Source organism: Grampus griseus, assembly GCF_964374135.1.
Source record: "Grampus griseus genome assembly, chromosome: 12".
NCBI classification, from domain to species: Eukaryota; Metazoa; Chordata; class Mammalia; order Artiodactyla; family Delphinidae; genus Grampus; species Grampus griseus.
In genome coordinates, this window is record NC_139006.1 from 74,916,482 (window position 1) to 74,937,646 (window position 21,165).

Sequence of the window (21,165 nt, forward strand, 5' to 3'; positions counted from 1 at the left end):
GTTACATTCTCTCATGGTTGAGCACCTAATTTAGGAATTTTATCCAACCACACCAGGCAAAGTGGATAAAACACTCCCATCAAATAGAAAAAACATTTTAAAGCCACTTTTCACCAGTAAGGTTAAGACAACTACTGTTTTAATTTTCAAAAGGAATCTTACTTCTCTTTCTTACCACGCAAATATATATACATATATATCATTTTAGACAGTTCTTCAATAGAACAGTAAGGATTTGATGCCTTTCTCCAGTTGATGGCTTCATAGATTAACTGCCTATCCCAAATGTCTTGTTGAAAAGGTTAATATAACCTGCTCGTCATGTCCACACATGGGGTTTTTATACCTGTTTCACTCCGTATCTAAGAAAGGAATCACACTATTTATTTCTGTAATTCAATAACTTCAAATACATAGGCTACTCTTTCTTCCTGCCAAGAGACAATTTCGGGCAATTGCTAAGATTTAGTCATATACACTACATGAAACTAAATGTTACTGTATATCACAGTCAAGGGACAGTAAGAATCTAAAAGTCTATACCATGAGACATTACAGAAATAGAGTCTAAAACTACTAACTCAAATGACTTGAATAAATCTTGTGTTAGGATTTGTGATTTACTGACTGAAAATCATAAAAATGATATTGTAAATCAGGAATATATTCAAAGAATTTTACTGTTGTAGTATAAGCAGTGTTTACTTAAGTAAACACATTTAAGATTCATCAAAAGATTTTCATTTTATTTCATTGATTGCCCTGGGTGAGGCAGAAATTAATGGTAATAAAAGGAGATATATATGCTATATATTTTTAAAATTTTTAAATAAAAATGGCATATATTTAAGGTATACAATATAACTTGAAAAATAAATTTTTCAAAATAATCCATGTATTTAATTTATGCTGTAGTAAAAGCTTTGTAATGAAAAGTAGCAAACCCCATCCCATCCTGCCCCACTACCAATTCCCATGCCCCAGGCCAATGACTTTTAACGCTTAGCTGTTTCTTCCATTATTTACCTCCATATTTTTTTAAATGTGCAAATATTGAAATTTTTTAACTTCTTAATTTCAGGTATTCTCTGTCAGCTTCCTCTTGTCTCTCATACGCTACCATCATCCCACATCCCACACACCCACCTACCCCTACACTCTCAATTAATACGTATGTGTGTTAATATAGTAAATAAAGTCACATGATATATTAACATTTAATATATGATTTAATATTTTGACACATATAGGTAACATATATTAAATAAAGGTTTACATGATTTAGTGTTTACATGATCATGTCTGGATAACTACTATACAAAGCCATGAGTGATATCTGTATCTATCTCTCTCTATATATGTATTGATATATATAATCTCATGCATCAGTTTGCTTTTTATTCTGCTGTAGTTTTCATTCCAGAGCCCCTCAAATGCCTGCTTCAATTTGCATTGCTTGCTCTTTGGCCCTGCTACACAGTAGTTTTCCTAAGATTTCCCTTTACTGATATCCTTGGATGTCCCCTCCATGGCTCTCCTCTGTTGGGTACCCTTTTCATTAATCCTGTGTCTTTCACTTTCTTAGGTTATTCCTTATTCTGCTTAAGAGTAATCCTGAGGAACTTTTTAAGAAAATAAGTGCTAAAGTTATGGGTTTTGAGTTTTTTCTTGCTTGAAAATATCCTTCATTTATCCTTGATGTACAATTGAAAATCATTTTCACTATGAATACTGCAACAATGCTTCCATTGTTTCTTGCTTCCAATTTCAGTGTTAAGAGATCTTGTTTCATTCTGATCGTTTGCATGTGGACTATCTTTCCCTGTTCTAGAAGCTTAAAGATCTTCTCTTTATCTCTAAGGTACTAAAACTTCATGATAATGTTGACTTTTTTCTTTCATTGTGCCAGACTTGTCTTTTGGAGACTTATTTCCTTCAGTTTGGAAAATTTTTCTTGTATTACTTCAATCATAACTTCCTTCACTTTGCTTTTATTGTTCTTTGTTTCTATAATCCAATTAGCAAGACTTTGAACATACTAAAATTCTATTCTGGTTTCAGTCCCTTTTGTCTTTTCAGATTACTCTTTGAAATAATTCTTTGAATTTATCATCCAACTGTTCAATTAATTTTTAATATTAACTGTTCTAATTTTTTAATTTCAAGGGCTCTTTTGTCATGTAAATGTATCTATTTTATACCATCTTCATTTTATTAGCTATATTAGTATGTTTCATTTATCCAACTTAGAATATTCCTTAAAGACCTTTTTAGATGTTTTTCTCACTCCGTGCATTCTCTGCTTCTTACAGATTTAAGATTTTTCTTTTTTAGGTAAAAACCTTTCCTCAAAAGTCTTATGATCATTTGTCATTCATTAATTTTTAACCTGGAGCACTAATAAGTTAAGTAGACATTAAAGGAGTTGGAGGGAAGGACTTCACTGCAGTGATTGTAAAGCTGTTTTTTCCTCTAACAGGACATCCAAAGTACAGTATCTGGGGGTTTATCCCCAGGGGTCCATCAATTCTCCGAGAATAAAATCTCCATTTTTCTGCCTGATGAGGATATATGTTTAGCTGTAAGAACCTTGTGAGCAAGCATACACCATTTGCTAATTCTTAGGTTCCAAGTTATTTCTGCAAAGGAAATCAGCTGGCTTCTCATTAGTATCTCCCTCTAAAATCCATAGGATTGCTTCCACCACTCTATTAATCAGCTACTACTATTTCCATGTTTAAAAAAATAAAAAGAAAAGATTGAGATCCCTTGTCTGCTGTTAACCTCCCTCTCATTCTATTGATCCTATTGCACTTGTAACTTTTTATCTCTTTACTGTTAATTAAATAAATGTGTATGATCAATTGACCAGAAACACTTATCCAGAAGCATTAGTATGATTTTAATATGTTAAAAACATTTTTAAGGTATTCACAGTATTTTAACTTTAACAGAAATCCCAAGATCTCCAGTTAAAAGGGAGAGAGGAGAAAGAGAATGCATTTTACCTTAGAAAAAAATTTAACTAGTGTGATTTAGGGACTGTTTTTTCTTCTGTGCTCCCAGTGAAAAATTAAAATATAAAGAAAATCCACTGAGTCCAAAATATCTAATTCTGTATCAGATAAAAGTACAACAATCCTGAATCATTATAGCATTTTCCCAAGTAAGATGACATAATTAATTCACACAAGATACAAATACAAGGATGATCAAAACAGTGTAGTTATAGCAGTAAAGTTGTGGAAACAAAAAGCCTGATAACGCATTATGATGTGTTCATAAAATACAGTATCATATAGCCATTAAAATATGATTGAGTCAAATTTTTTAAATGTTGCTCTTCAGTGACAATGTTAAGAAAATAAAAATGGGAGCTACAGAGTGAGAGAAAATATTTGCAAAAGGTACATATGATAAAAGGCTTGTACACAAAATATAACAGTAGCTATTACAATTCAATCAGAAAATAAGCAGCTATATTAAAGGTGAGCAAAATATTTTGAGATACTTCACCAAAGAAGATATAGGAATGACAAATAAGCACAAGTAGAGATGTCCAACATCAGTAATTACTAGAGAAATGCAAATTAAATCCTTAAAAATATACCACTACATACCTATTAAAATGGACAAATTACAAAGGCTGACACCAGTGACAAGGAATGTGAAGCAACTAGAACTCTTATAAACTGCTTGTGGGAATGCGAAATGGTATAGACAATTTGGACAATAGTTTGGCAGCTTCTTATAATGTTAAACATATAATTATTATAAGACAATGATCCTGCTATTTACCCAAAATAAATGAAAATACACGTCTACAAAAGGACTTGTACTCCAGTGTTCGTAGAAGCTGCATTCATAATAGAAAAAAACTGGAAACAACCCAAATGTCTTACAACTGGTGAATGAAAAGCAAACTGTAATCTATTTATATACTGGAATACTACTCATCAATTAAAAAGAATACTACTGATACATGCAACACCAAGGATTAATCTGAAAATAATTATGCAAAATAAAAGGAGTCAGACACAAAAGATAATATCTTGTATGATTTCTTTAACACAATATCTTTTTTAAAACGCAAAGCTATAATGACAGAAAGTAGATCAGTGGTTGCAAGAGGCTAGGGTAGGGAGAAAGAGTGGATTGCATAAGAACACAAGAGAATTTAGAGGAGTAATGGAAATGCTTTATACCATGAGGGCAGGGGTGGTTACACGTCTGTTATCTATTGGTCAAAACTCATCGAAGTGTGCACTTAAAATTGGTGAACGTTATTGTGTGTACATTATTCCTCAATAAAGATGATAAAAAGTGCTATGTAGGTCTTACAATTATGGCCATGGAAAAGCATTCACAATATAGTAGTAAAGTCAGTAGATTTATCGATGGGCCATTAAGAAATGGATGTCTTTGTCAGGCTGTTTAATAGAAGAATTTCACTTGTGGGAGCTAACTTATTGAGGTATTGGAAGTACTGAAAGGACAACTAGGAAAAGATAAAACCAGATAATGGCAACATTTGGAAGTCACTGCCACACCTAAGGCTGGGAGAGATTTAAAAAGAAAAAAAAAAGATGATGTTATCAGATCTGCAGGGCCATCCAGGAGAAGCTAGAATAAAAGCAGGGTTTGCCCTGTGAGAACAGCAGAGAGAATGGGTCTCTCTATAGGGACCTAAGACTACTGCCAGGGACTCTGACCCCTTGACAGGGAAGAATGGCAAGAAATAGCCTAAGTCCCTTCTTCGTCCCACCTGCCCACCAGACGCCATTCAGCAAAGGAATCGAAGAGTCTTCAGGGGTAAGCCACCTGTGATACACAGCAGACCAGGGAAAGGATGGTTTAGACACGCACAGAAAAGATTCTGCAAAAACAGTCACAACCACAGTTACCTCTGGTAGAATTAAAGGCAGTTCTTAATTCCTCTCTTTCACTTTATCTTTTTTTTAAAATACACGCTTCTTTCACAATGAATAAAGTTACAAAAATTAAATCAAGTAAGTTTGAAGAATTCTCTATATTTTGTTGGAATCAAAAGGATTGAAATAAAGAGTCCAAAGTTTGCCATAAATTTTATTTTCTCCTCTTTAAAAATACAAAGAAGAAGACGCTTCTGGGTTCAACTTAGACTTGACTCTAGCCAGTGAACGCATTAAGTCTTCAGTCATCCCTACTTAATTACATTATATGCAATGTTGTTTTAAAATGTTCCAGCAGAGCTTGGCATGGTGCTGCTTCCCCGAACAGCCAGCTGGAAAGACCACCATTCCAGAACAGAGCCAGAAAAAGCTGCAAGCGTGAGTAATGGAATCAATCACATGGGCAATTCACCCTGCGGCCAGACACCTTCCACATTTTAAACAAAGATGCTAGGCAGACAATGAACTGGGAGCCAATCAGACCTCTTAAAATATATTTGGGTGATTTTTGCATAGATATAGGAATAATATCTTCCCAATTTCACAAGCAATGATAATTGTTCTGAACATAATACATATCAAATGAGGTAACAGCATTATTTTAAAATCTTAGTGAAGTTCAACCACAAAAATAGAATCAATAGAAGATACCCACACACACACACACAAATATGTATATATGGGGGTGGGAGGGAGGGAGAGAGAAAAAGAGAGAGATTTATTATAAGGACTTGGTCTGTGCAACTGTAGAGGCTGACCTGGAGGCAGGCAGTCAGGAAGGGAAGAGCACAAGCTGGAACCCCACAGGCACAGGCCCGAGCTGCTGTCACACGCAGGCAGGAAGGGCAGATCCAGCAAAGGGAGAGCAAGCGTAGACCCAGTCCCTTTTAAGGGCTCATCTGATTAGGTCTGGCCTACCAAGGATAATCTCTATAATTTAAGGCCAACTCATTAGGGACTTTCATTACATCTGCAATATCCCTTCACAGAAGCAGCTAGATTAGTGTCTGACTGAACAACTGGAAGGTGTGTATATGCCACACAGTGGCTGCTGCCCCCTCTTTGGTGCCCACAGTGTAGCCTGGCTAAGATGACATGTCAAAAAACTATCACACTCAGAACCATATATTTAGGAATACATATAAACATACATATTATCATTTATCATTGCTTTAAGACTCAAAATATCTCCTTACTACCAGACAGTTTCTGTCTTCCTCCTCGTTGTTAAGTCCCAGCGGTGCATGGTAGATGCCCAATAAATACTGAATGAATGAATGAATGAATTTTTCTACAAGTGCTGCAACATCAAAATGCATGTTATGCCCATTAGTTTAAAATTTATTTTATTTTGAAAACAAAGGAAAAATTAAACAATGAAGACATGAAAAGAAATAGTGGCATAAATAATAACATTCTGACAACCAAGAAGATTGCTTCGGGCTTTTCTTCCTCACCCCATTCACTTCTGTTTACCCCCTCAGCCTACATGCACTTCCTCCGGCAGAGCTGACACAGGCTGTGTACTCTGTGTGGGCTATAGAGTGCTAGTTCAAGTTTCACAGTTAGATGAATCATTAGTTGGCTTCCTTTGCTTTGTCTTCATTCCTTTTCATAACGGGAAGTCTTTCCTTACACACACAGATACCACTAGACTCATCCTTACTGTAACTTCGATCAAGCTCCATTGTAATCGTCTATTTACTTGTGTATCTCATCCTTCACTATTGTTAACTCCTTGTCAACAGGGGCAATTGTGTTCACATGATAGCCCAAGAGCCAAGTTCCTGGAACACACTAGGAGCTCAATGAATGAGTGATACAATGAATAAAGAATGAATTGTGACCTTGCCTTAAGCTCCTAAAGAACCTTGGTTTAATAAGTTTCTGAGTAAACCCTTTCCTTCTCACCTCAGTCCCATCAGTAATCCTAAAATAGGGGACAAAAATAAAACTCAATTGTCTGTGGATATGTTGCTGACCAGTAATAGATCTGCTATTTCTCCAAGGATTAGGTATATACCTGGGATTTTTTTTAATTTTTAAATTAAAAAGTTCTCATCTTGCTGCACTCTGCGGACTCGGTGTGGAAAAGCTCAGTATTGATTAGTGGAGGCATTTAAGTCTGGGGGACGTGGTCAAATAAATAAACTCCAGGGAAGATTCTAGGAGTAGCCTCGTATACCAAGGGCAATCTTTTGAGAACACAAGCCTGGATTATGAGAGGTTTCATACTTGTCTTCCCTGTCATACACTCAATTTTCTCTCAGGAGAGCAGCTGGAAAAAAATGAAAAAACCTTCAGGGATAGAAAAAACAACCTATAATCTATTTCAGGCTTCTTAGTGAAAAGCACTAGCTAGCAAGCTTCATTCTTCTAACAAACTAATGCCAATATAAAGCCAGGAAGCTGACCTGAATGATTCTACTGTCCTGTACACTATAAATTTCCATGCTAAGGATTCCTAACCTCACTCACAGCTTGGGAACTTATACATTCTAGCACTTGAATGGTAACTAAGGTGTTTTATGGGACACAGAACTCAGACCTTTGGCCAGAATTCTTCCCTATACTTCCTGTTTTGCTGGGCATTGTCATTCAACTGACTGCCCACAGAGGCAATGAGATGCTCTTAATTAGCTTCCTGTGCACCCTAAGAACTACACTGAAACTATGAAGGCTTTCGGTCTTTCTCAGTGGCCTGATTTGTCTTCCTCCTGTCCTAACTAGGTCTGCATAGGAGACATTTTTAATATTTAAATTGTGTGCCTTCCAGATAAAGCCTAAACATACCTTTCTCTTAACTTAGAAATGCAAACAAATAATGAGAAAATGCCAGGAAATAGTGAAGTTTTTAAAAGGAACGACAAACGATACAACATAGAGTCATTATTTACTAGCCCAAATAGATCTATAACTCCCTGCTTCAAAAAATAGTCCAGAGAGATCCTCATACCCTTCTTCTTTGCCTTTTTTCCAATCTTGGGTAAGTCCATCTGACATTAGGTGGTGTTACAAGGTGCCACAATTTGACGGATAAATGCCTGTGTCAAACAGAAGGCTCTTCGACCATCACTTGGAATTGAGGACTTCAGCGGAAAGTCTTTACTTAGAGATAACCAAGTAAGTCTAGAGAAGGCATGCCGCGCAGTCAATCCTTAAATTTGAAGTGAAACAGCAAGAAGCATTTCATTATGCCTGTTCACTTTTAAATCCCTGAAGGGAGATTAGCAAAAAAGTAAATACACATTAGAAAACCTTTACTATCCAGAATGCAGTTGTTATAGGTGACAAGTTCTTAAAGTTTCGTTAAGACATAAAGTAGCTTTGAAGCTGCCTCTGGTTGGCATCAGGTAGCTTTTGGCATAAAAACCCAAGCAGGACTTACAGGGCAGTCCGCGACCGGCCTAAAAGAAAGGAGCATCTTCTGCTGGGAAAACAAATGTTTGATAAGTAGAATTCTGACTTCGTACTGTTGACAGCCTCAAGCTTCATCTATTTATAAAAGAGAGGCTATTTTAGAGCAAGTCATACATGAGCTAGTTGCAGGGAAGCAGGGTAGAGATGGAAAAGGATGATCTCCCTGAACATCTGTCACGATTACACATAAAACCTTACTACAAAGTCAAATGTGATCTGTTTGGCACTTTGGACTGTTCAGCCTCAGCTATGTGAATGAGTGTCTGCAGTCACGGCTATGTATTTTATCTGTTTTTACGATGCCTATCACTATAGACCCAGACAATCAAGGGAGGCATAACCAACACAATCAACAGGTCAATCGAGAAGATGCATTTGACCATTTAACTCAGAGAATGAGGCATGCATTGTCATATGCTCTCTTGTTCTATTCCAAAAGGAATCAGGCAGGGAAGGAAACCTGCTCACCATTATAATGACTGCCAATTTACCATGCCTTTCTCAATTGATGAAGCCCCAGGCCAGCGTCACTCTGAATCTTGTAAGCAAAGATGGCAGTGGAAGCACAGCAGCGGCAGCCTTCCCTTTCCCACCCCAGCAAAGGAGGGAAGGCGATCCTCCCACAGAGCCGGCACATTTGGTGCTAACTAAGACCCCAGCATGGCCCTTCCAGGCTTGGCTGCCTACTGCACAGCAAGGGCCTTTTGTAATTTATTTAGATGAGTATTGACCTTCTTTTCTTGGCACTGACATGTGAGAGTATGTTCTTTTGGAGGATTTGCGGAGTGGGGCGGGGGGGACCAGCATACTGTCTAGCTTCACTGAATGCACCGGTGCAGAGCAGCTGGCCATCTCACTTCTCTCCATCAGAGCATCCCCACCTATGCTGGAGATGGTGTTTTCAAGCCTTCAATTTATATCAGAACTTTCAAACATGAGGTGATACAAAACAGAATATTTCAGTGTCATTTATCACCCTTTAGACATAAAAACCAAGTAATGATTTTATCTTTCTGAAAGCGTTTGCTAGTCAGGTTTTTCAAAACAACAAATGTCCCTGATTCCAAAATAATTCTCCAGAATCAGAAATCCACAGACATTTGCAATGAAACAACACTGCAATTCTTTTCTTAGACAAAGACACCCTTTATAAGGATGAGTTTTGAATGGGCATCACCTCCACGCTTGTGAACAGTCCTCCTTTTAAGGATCATGACAGAGCCTGCCATTGTTTTAGAGTCAGTGTATCACCCTTTCTTAATCCATTGAAAAACACTAAACAAAATATCTTTTAAAAGGAGTTACTTCCCTTATGATTTTTCATTCTTTCATTACATCATGCCACAGCTTATAACTGATAGGTAGCATTGAAATTCAACTCTCCTTCTCACCCTGTACTCTTATACATTCAAAATGATAATCATTTATATTTTTTAATGGCAATCATTTTAGTACAGAGACAGCAAACTGTCAGTGTCTCTATTTTCATAAACACTTTTGGACTAGGACGTGAAAGAAAGACACACGTATCAAATTTGTAGTTAACACCAAGATAGGATGAATAGTTGCAATACTATTGGCATGGTTTTTAGTGAAAATAAAGTTGGAAGGGACTGCTGAGTTCAGTTGCTACTCAATTCCTTCATTTCCCCCATGAGAAACAGAAAAAAATTTTTAAATAAACTGGCCAAAATCACACAATTAGTCTTCTGAACTTGACCAGTATTTTCCATAATGCCAGGAAGCGTGGCAAAGCCAGAACTCAATGTACATGTTGCATTAATTCCTAATTGGAAAATTTTAATCTTAGTTCATTACCTCCCCCTTATCTCCTTTGTTGCTCTCAAATTTCGCTCTGTTCTATTTTTCTTCATTGGTCTCATCAGGATGGAAAATGACATTATATACAGGTTCAGTTTCTCACTCATTATCCATCTCCCCCACCGGAATAGAAGCACTACAGAGCCATAAATCATGCCTTCCTTATTCTCTGCTACAGCACCACCAATGAGAAGAATGCCTGGCACATAGTAGGCACTTGAAAAACACTTGAAAAAACTGATTAATCAATCACACTTGAGATTTTAGAAGGCCCACCTGCACTTCACTGACACCAGAAATCACAGAGCTGCCCTGTATGAGGAAGTCCAGCCTCCATTAACACCATTGCCCAGTGGTCTTCAAAGTCTAGCCTTTTGCCCACATCGACCTAAACTCAAAGTACAACCACATTTCTGCCTCTGCCACTCCACTGAAACTGTATACTCACAGGTTCCCAAAACATTCTAATTCTAACATTCAGTGGCTTTTTCTCCTCCTTGTTCTCTTTTGCTCTCTCTCATGGAATTTGTCATGTCAGGACTTTTCTGTACCTTGGCACTCTCCTTTCTGCTTTGATTTCTTGATACAAGGCCAGTTCTCTTCTCCCTTTGACTTTCACCATCAGTTACCACCAATTCTCACTGCTTCACTCTCCCCTCTGTGTATATAACCCCTGAACTCAGTTTCCAGACTTGTCTTCTGTAAGATGTAGAGCCTTTTCTCTGAACTTCTGAAGGATATTTCTTCTCACATAAACTACTGTCACCTCAATCTCACCATGTCTAAAACTACTTATCATTGACATTTATTTTTTGGAAATACATCTTTTCCTCCCAACCATGTTAAAGGAAGAGTGCATTATACCTTTTAGGATCCCTACATCAACAAGCAAGCCCAGTGCCTGGGCTTTCTAAGTGATTAATAAATATCTGTGTTGACAAATATCAAGTATGGTGATTGTCATGGTAGAACTGTGTCCCCTAAAAAAGAGACTCTGAAGTCCTAAACTCCAGGACCTCAGAATGTGACCTTACTGGGAGACAGAGTTGTAAATGTAATTAGTTAAGATGAGGTCATACAGAAGTAGGGTGGACCCTTAATCCAATATGACTGGTGCCCTTATAAGAAGAGGAGAAAGACACACAGGGTGAAGAACACCAGTGACAGTCGAGGCAGAGATGGAGTGATACGTCTACAAGCCGAGGAATGCCAAGGACTGGCAGAAAATACCAGAAGCTAGATGAGCCAAGGAGGAATCCTCCTCTTTATGTTTCAGAGGTAGCATGGCCCTTGATTTTGGATTTCTAGCCCTCATAAATATCAGATAATAAAATTCTGTTGCTTTAAGCCACCTAGCTTGTGGTATTATGTACGACAGCCCTAGGAAACTAATGTATGGTTAAAAGGAGAACTTTGGGATGAAACAACTCTGAGGACAATATCAACTCTACCATTTAATTATGTGAGATTGGGAAACTTACTAACCTCTCTTGTGTCTCAGTTTTCTTATCCTTAAAATGAGAATAATACCTGTTTCACAGGATTTTTGTAAGATTTACATTTGCAGTGTATATTACAGATTTTACAGAAAGCCTAGCACACAGTGTATGCTCAAATTAATATCCTATTTGCCCTTTGCATTATTAAATGGGCCTTTTATTTATAGTAACTAGTGTATTCATTCAACAAATATTTATTGAATATCTTCTTGGGTTAGGCACTACTCCAAGCATTTGGGATACAGAAGTAAACAAAATAGAAAGACACTTCCTCATGGAACTTATCTATAGAAAATAAGCCTACTTTTTTCTCTTAAGCTGTCACTGCAAATTGTCCTAAACTCTGCTTCAAGGGATTATTATGATAAGAAAGAAATGAGTAGATTTGCTTATTATATCACAGTAGATTCTTTTCAAGATATCAAAGTAGTAAGAGCCATCATTACATAATAGTTTGCCATGGTATAAAGCCAAACAAACTAATATTATCTTTCCATTCAAAATGCAAAGGGAAGAAAAACAATTTTTATGCATTTTCTTAACTACAAGTCCACATTTTAATAAGATGCTACAAGAAACCAATTAAATTTAGCATATACAAAAAATATTAAAAGGCTAAACTGTCATATGTAAAAATACCTTCAGGTAAATCTTCACCATTGAAAAGGAAGAAATATTACCCTCAATGAATTTTTCAACTGTAAAAAGAAAATCTCTCATGTGACTTATGATCATTTTTATCATTTTCTAAAATTTACTTAATGGCATTAGGGTAATGAAGAAAATTTTAAGTATGTGCTGTTGAAAAGTAAAGCACTGTAAGTAACAAAACAACAACAAAAGAAGTTCTTAAGCGCTAGAATATTAATGAAGAATGGAGACATCAACATTTTTTTATCTCAAAGACAAGGAATTACTTTATAGATATTTGATATGACATCTTTTTTAAAAATTTTTTTTATTGGAGTATAATTGCTTTACAATGTTGTGTTAGTTTCTGCTGCACAGTGAAGTGAGTCAGCTATATGCATACACATATCCCCTCCCTCTTGGACCTCCCTCCCGCCCCCCTCCCCTACCCCACCCATCTAGGTCATCACAGAGCACCGAGCTGAGCTTCCTGTGCTTTATAGCATCTTTATCAACAGGAAGGATGACAGAGAATGTAAAAGTTTGGTTTGCGTGTCTTAGGACGCATCCCTGGGTAGATTCCCTCCCTCGTCTCACATCTCTCCAGTTCCATGTCTCTAGGGTTTCCCTGCCCCGACCCTGTGCCCCACACGTGTCTACTGAGCACTTGAAATTTGACTCATCCAGACTGAGATGTGCTACAAGGGTAAAATATACACCAAATTTTGAAGACCTGGTATGAAACAGGAATGTACAATATATCAATTATATTTCATATTGATTACAATTTGAAATGATAATATTTTGATTATATTGAGTTAAATCAAATATTTTGTAAAAATTAAATTCACCTGTGTCTTTTTACCTTCTTAATGTGTTCTACTAGGAAATTTAAACCTCAGTATGTGGTTTGTATCCGTAGCTCATGTTATATTTCTATTGGACCGTAGTGCTCATGTTACGAAGTCACAGTTGTCGGGAGTAGCAAGGACTTGCAGTGAAGTCCAGAAATCAAGTGGTTACTTAATCTCTACCACTAACTGACTGATCTGTTCTTTCCTGTGTATCAGCTTTATTCAAACTCTAAACCAACTATGGACCAAGTTCCTCCACACAGCAGGAAACATGGGAACACATTTCCATTTTGACATTTTGTTAAACCTGCCATCACTGAGTCGCTAACATGCCCTCACTAGCCCCATGTTCAGAAACCCAGGAAAGATCTCTGATTGGCCTGGATTAAGTCAGGTGCCAACGTAAGACTGATCAACTGCAGCCAAGTGGGTGGAATCTGCAGGAAAGTGCAGCTCTCTCACTAATTACAGGTTTGGAGTGAGGGAGAAGTTCCCATAAGAGGAATGACGATGCTCCTAGAAGAAGTAAAGGTAAAGGGCAAGAAATTTAACAGAGAGCCGTTGTAGTACAAATGTGTTGATAATATTGCAGAGAAATCCTCTCATTGTGTTTTTATTTGTGAAAGGGACATATTGCTGCTTTGACCCAACATCCCTTCTTTTGCAGAACAAAGCTGTCTATTTGGAATATTATCCTATTCCAAGCTCTTCTAGTGAGGATATCAGTCACAACTGACACCTCCATCCCCGCCCACTGGACAATGGGAAAGTGCATTTGACTCAAACCTAGTCAAGCAGAGTGCCACATTCCCCTGGGAACAACTATTGTTCCAAAAGTGAGCACAGGACTAAAGGAAGACCAATCACACGTCTTCTAGAATTTAAATACAAAACTGGAAGGTAAAAGTTGTCTGTTTTCCATTGTGATTGATAAAGGATGTGAATCTGACACTATTACGAGATAGCTTCACTGGGTACACAAAGGAGGACCATCTTCAATCGGACAGAACAGAGACAACACGGGGAAGAAAGTGAAGCTGACAGGGAGAGAACAAGAAAGAAAAAGAAGGAAGAAGAGAAGAAACTGTGTAAGCACCAGGAGCTAGCCATGCCTGAAATCTAAGCAATCCTGGACTTCCCAGTTCCATGAACCAGTACGTTCCCTACTGTGTTTGAGCTTATTTTGAGTCTAGATTAGATCTTTTGCACCAAAAAGAGTCTAATCTAATTACCTTAAGGGTCAGACCAATTCAACCTTTGACTCTCAATCTCAGTGTCAGTGCTAAGCTATTCTGAACATGACAGAAAGCTTAAAATAAACCAGGAGTCATGGAATATAGACAAATTCTATACACAGAAAGCAAACTTAAGTGCATTCCTTTCCTTGAGGTAAGCAAGTTGCATGTAATCCAATGTGCCTCATTTGTGGCAGGCTCACACGTCTGTTACAGCACTCTAAAACCCGATGGCATTTATTTATTTACTTGTCTCTCTCCACAACTGGATTTTCAGCCTCTTCAGGGCAGACATACTTTATTTATCTTTATATGATGACAGCCCAGCACAGTGCTGGGCAATGAATGCTTGTAAGAGAGTGGAAAGGAATTAAAATAGGGAGAGAAAAAATATTGCACACAGCTTATGCAGACACTTATTTGAAATATGCTTTCACAGATATAAGACAAAGATTTGTTGTCTTTTTGTTTAACTACTGGTTTGTACCATAATATACCAATGGAGGGACGGTCAGCTCCTAATGAAAGAATAACGTAATCATCATCATCATATCACCTAACGTTCTCGTGTGTTTTCTGTATCCCAAGCCCTCTGTTAATTGTTTATATCTTTTCCACTTAGAATACGAGTTTAACACTAAGAAGATGAAAATACTTCAGGATACTTTATGTTATTGCACTTTATGTAGCACTTTATAGTTTGCAAAATTCTTCCCCATATATATCTTCTTGTTTGCAATTCTCTGCAATTCAGTGAGGTAGATGGGAAAATATTAAAATCTCATAACTCATATGAATAAAAGGTCTCAAGAAGCTAAAACACTTTTCTTAAGTAACAATATTAGTAATTTAGAATAAGAATTCAGGTCTCATGACTCCACACCAGTACTTGCCCCGCTATAGAAAGAGTAAGCGATGTAAATATCATTACAAATTAACCTAAAACAGACACCTGGAGAATCTGTGGATCATACAGGTAATGATTTCATTGGCGTCCCTTACTTCCCATTTCCTAGGCATTTTCAAGCTTAATTTCTGCATAAAAATTCTCCTCCTCCAACTCCCTCTCATTACTCTTTTCTCTTAATAAATCCATTTACCGGAATGAAACCAAGTATCATAATTGTAAATACTGGAAGGTTTTGCTTGCAAATAGGAAGCTACAGACCTTTCCATAAAAGCAATGCCTACTTCTTCTAAATAAAAGACAATGAACCATGACAGAGAAAACTCCCTTCCGCATAATTTGAAGAAAAATCTTCCCTTGATATTCCTGCTAGGGCAGCTGCTTCTGATCGCAACAAACAATGCTCAGGCTCGTTCTGGCCTCAATACACTGGGTGGGAGAAGCTGCAGTACAAAAGGGACAGATTTCGTCTTCTCATTACTGCCCTCATAGAATTCCTTAGATTGGGTACATTTTTAGCTACCTGGTGGGTGCACCATAAAATCTCATATTTTATATATACATCATACACACACACACGTAGAATAGAATATGTAATTTGCACAGTTAATTTTATGTTGAAACTGGAATTCTGTAAAACAGTGGGTGAAGAGATCTCATTTGTATGATTTTTTTTCCTTTTTTAATGATAATTTTTAGAGTCTTTATATAGCTGCGATGGCTTACCAGTCTAAATATTTCGTTCAGGGAAAAAAAAGAAAAAAGAGGTGACATTTCAAAAGCACTACAATAATTTCATAAGAGCTATATTCATTTTTTTCCAAAAGAGTGGGAATCCCATTTTAGCCTGCCAGGAAAAGAAAGCGTAAGAGTAAATTCTGAGAGCAACAAATTTTTTTATCCTTCTATAGAAAACATTCAGGCTGTTACTGCCTTCAGTCAAGAAATATTGATTGAGTACTACTATGTGTCAGGCCCTGTGTCTGGGGCGAGAATTGTCCTGGTGAATAAACACATCTCCCTGCCTCCTGGTATATCATTTAGCTATTAATTCAACAAACGTCATTGAGCATCTTGTATGTTCCAGGTACAACATGCCAAAAAAACTGCTAAAATCCAAGCTTTCATGGAACTGAGATCCCAGTGGGAAAAAGAGATAATAAACGAACAAGTTTAAAAACAGACTATTTACACTCAGAAAGTGATAGAGGTTTTGAAGGAAATAAGAACTTCCAAGTGCTGTTGGAAGGGAATTCTATTTTAGATAAAATGATCATCAAAAATCCCCTAATGGGCAATACTTGAGTGGAGCCCTGAAAATGTGAAGGGTCAAGCTCTGTGCAGACCTGGAAGAAGAGAGCTGGAGGCAGAGGCCACCAGGTAGAGGAATGTTTAGCAGAAGTGTACTGAGCAAGGGGAAGAGCAGGGAAGGATAGTATTAGAGAAGTGGGCAGGTCTGAGGAGGTAGTGCCACTAACGAGAACTTTGGACCTTATTCTAAGTATGATACAAGACCATTTGGGCATCATAAGAAAAATGATGTGATTGAAAAAGCTAGTTCTTGATATCGTCTAATGAATAATCTGTAGGTTTGGGAAATGGAAGCAGAAGGAGAGATTTGAGGCTCTGCCGTAATCTAAGAGAGATGACAGTGGCTTTGATTAGAGTGATGGAGACAGTGAGCATAATACTAATACAAATACATAGTAGAGTCATGCACTATCCTACTAAATTTACATTTATTCATTTGTTTGGACTTGTATACAATTTTGAATAATTCGGTAATAACCCTATGATATAGGTGCTATAAATGTACCCACTTTACAGCTATGGAGAAGAAAGCAGAGTGGATTTTAGTTGCTTCCTCAAGAGTACACAGATAATAACTGATTAGGGGATGTGAAAGTTTAGCCAACTAAACAGTTAGAGGGAATAGCCCACACATAAGACCACTTTCACTTCTGATACCAGCTGCAAGTTCAGGGGTCCCAAGACCACCTACAGTTCCATAATTCACTAGAAGGACTCACAGAATGCACTGAAGACTGTTATCCTCATGGTTATGGTTTATTGGAGGGAAGGGATGCAGATTGAAATTAGTCAGAGGAAACACACATAAAGTGAAGTCCAAGGAAGTACCAAACATGGAGCTACCAACTGTCATCTCCCGTGGAGTCAAGACAGAATTAATTTGACAGCATCCACGTGTGAAAGTACGCACAGTACTGCCTAGCCAAGAAGCTCACTCGCGCCTCAATGTTCAGGGTTTTAATTGGAGTGCCATCATGAATACGTGACTGATTGCTCAAGGGGCTGATCTCAGTCCCTTGTCTCTCCAGAGGGCTACTGATACTGCATGGCCCAGTCTCCCCACCCACCCCTCCGCACACACAGAATCATATTGTCGGCCCTCGTGGTGGGGCCAGCCCCAACCCTAAATCATACTGTTAAGCTACCCTGATCCAAGGTCCACAGGCAAACAAAGACACTCCTATCAGGCATGACAGACCAAGGGCTTAGACACTGCCTCCCCAAAATTAAGGGCAAGGCCAAACCTCTCTTTTGGGCAACCTCTCTTTACTGCACAGGGGAAGACATGAAAAAGAGGGAAACAAAGACGTTGTTTTCAGCCATGTAAAATTTGAGATGCTCTTTTTATATAAAAATAAGATGTTAAGTAACAGTTATATATACATATCTAGGGTCCAAGCATGAGAAGACTGGACTGAAAATTCTGAAGCCTACAAACTGTAGATGGAATTTAAATGACATGGGATGGAATAAGATGAATCAAAAAGAAATTTTAGGGAAATGAAGAGAAACAAGGGCTAAGCCGTGGAGCATAGCCACGGCTACGGTTTCCCCATAGGTTGGGGAAAGGAAGAAGATCTAGCAAAGGAAATTGAGAAGGAATGGCCATTGACATAGGAGAAAAATGAGGAAAATAAGAGAAGGTGTATCCAAAAAGTGACAGTTATGTAGAAACATGACCTCACATTTGGAAATGCATACTAAAGAATTTATAGATAAAGTAACACAATATCTGCAACTTTCAACTGGTTCAGTAAAAAGAAAAACATAAAAATATGTTTATAGGGATTTCCCTGGTGGTCCAGTGGTTAGGACTCCACGCTTCCACTGCAGGGGGCATGGGTTCGATCCCTGGTAGGGGAACTAAGATCCCGCATGCTCCGTGGTATGGCCAAAAAAAGGAAAAGAAAAAATATGTTTATAAACATAAAAGAAATACAGAAAAATGTGTTAAAATTATTGAATCTAGGTACAAAGTATACGGGGGGGGATTCACTGTATTACTTCTTCAAGTTTTTGTATTTTTGACATTTTTCACAATAAACTGTCAGGTATGAGAAGAGAGGGTACTAATGACCAGTGCCAAAATGTTCCTGAGAAATTCAGAAGGTGGCGGCAGATAACAGACTCAGAATTTGGAGTTTGGACTTGGAATTTGGTAAAGGTAGGAGGAGAGAGAATGGGAGATGAGGAACATTCAACGAGATTTTCCCTATAAGAGAGCTAAGAACTTGGGCAAGGGCTAAAATAATGTAACAGGGATCCTAACTGAGTGGAGGAAATCAGATGGGGACAAGAGGATTCAAGGCTTCAAAGGAAGCTGATGCTTGAGCTAAGCTTGCAAGAACTAGGAAGCTTTAACCAGAGTGAGAAAATGGGAGAGGAATTCCAGGCAAGGCGAACAACACATGCAAAAGCATGAAGGTGCCAGAAAGGTGTGTTACCACATTTAGTTTGAATTTGTATAGTTTGGCTAGGACTGAAGCTGGAAAGATGGATAAAGGTTACCTTACAAAACAGCCAGAGTTCCTCCAAGAAGGGTCTAAAGTTCCCTAAATTGAGAATATCCTGGGGCACTGGCTAAGACATAGATTCACAGACTCCACCGAAGACCTGTTGACTCAGAATCCCTGTGGGTGGGACTCCCTGGAAAATGAGAGTGTGTGTGTGTGTGTGTGTGTGTGTGTGTGTGTGTGTGTGTGTGTGTGTCTTCTCCCAGCATCACATGGCCTTTCATCTCTGCCATTTCTATAGATAGTTTTATTTCTGTATTTCTTTCAGAAATTTTCACATTCCCCCTCCCCCTGACCCACTTTCTCATAGCTTCTAATGCCCAGAACTTTGCTTTGCTTGCGGCTCCATCTTATATGGTATGGGCTCCAACTAAGACCTTTCAGCACAAACGTCCACCACAAACTGACATCTACATCTAGATACCTCTACACCTTTGAGTTCCTATTACAGAGTGAGAAACAGATGAGAAAAGAAGGAGAAACGGGGGAGGAAGAGAGAGTGATTGTTGGTTAGTACAAGCCACGAGTCCACTCTAGCTTCAATCAGCAGTGACTAGGGGCACTTCACATGTGCATAGGCCAGGCTCTCTACAGCACTGCTACTCAGAATGTCAGTCCACAGTGAGAAAAGGAGCGTGTGTCAGAATGTAAGTCAGTGCACTGCTTCCTTCATCAATAAAGTCTTGCTATGAAAAAAAAGTCAGCTGAACTAAACAGAGTGCTTCATGGCACAGTTAATTTACATTCTGGCACAAGTACTTTATCTTATTGAAGACAGGTAACAAACAGCTCCAAGACTGGTAGCCAATCCACGGCCACGCTCTGAAAAGCACTGCTCCAAAAAGAGTTATGGATAAAACAGGCATTTTAAATAATACAAGATACAATATATGTTGATGTCAGTGATCAAATATTAGCAAACAATGTCCTTCTAGCAAACCCATGAGAAAAGCGTTCCGATGAAAATACAAAAGACAGACTTCATCCCCAAGCATCAGACCATATTTCTGAAGATAACGAGAAATTAACTTAAAGTTTAACTCACCACTGAAAATAATTCCGACTACTAGCAAGTAAGGTATATTTTTATAAAGAAGGGAGAACGAGGGCTTCCCTGGTGTCGCAGTGGTTGAGAGTCCGCCTGCCGATGCAGGGAACGCGGGTTCGTGCCCCGGTCCGGGAAGATCCCACATGCCGCGGAGCAGCTGGGCCCGTGAGCCATGGCCGCTGAGCCTGCGCGTCCGGAGCCTGGGCTCCGCAATGGGAGAGGCCACAACAGTGAGAGGCTCGCGTACCGCAAAAAAAAAAAAAAAAAAAAAAACAAAGAAGGGAGAGCGAACCCCAAGAGCACTAGAGGTGTGCCTTTAGAGCGTACTTTTATTCCTCTCCACCAGGTGACCTGGGAAGCATAAAAGTCAGAGAATTTTTTTTAAAACTCTCTTCAAGGATGTTAGGAGGTATAAAATACACACCTTGAGCAAAATAAATGTATGTACTTCAAGAAGGTAATAAATCACTTGTAGCTTTATTGCTGTCAGTCACTGGTTCTTGAAGGGCAAACTGTACTTGATTCTTGTTCTTTGCTTACTGATCAGCAACTTTTCTTAGAAGTTACGAAGTTCTCACTGTTGACAACTCTGGGAAGTTTTTAAACTCATCTTATGTTTTGTAAATATTATTTTATGGCCATGTTGGTGTGTAACTTAATTCTACAAACTTCAATTGAATGCTTACTATGTGCTGGGAACTGCTTCCTCTCTGCTCTGGAGGGAATGCAGAAAGGACTAAAATGTCATCAGGGAGCTCATATGGCCCCTGGGAGGGACTAATTTGTGCACATAACCAGGAATTAAGGTAGGTGGCAATTAGTGTTGCAATTGGACAAGAAGAGGGAATCATTAATTCTGACTATAAGAATACAAGAAGACTTCACAGAAGAATTGGTCCTTGAAGGAAAAGTAGAATTTCAAGAGGCCAGGGAAGAGAGAAGTAAGGAACATCCCAGGCAGAGGAAATAATTGAACTCCATCTTGAAAGAGTGTGG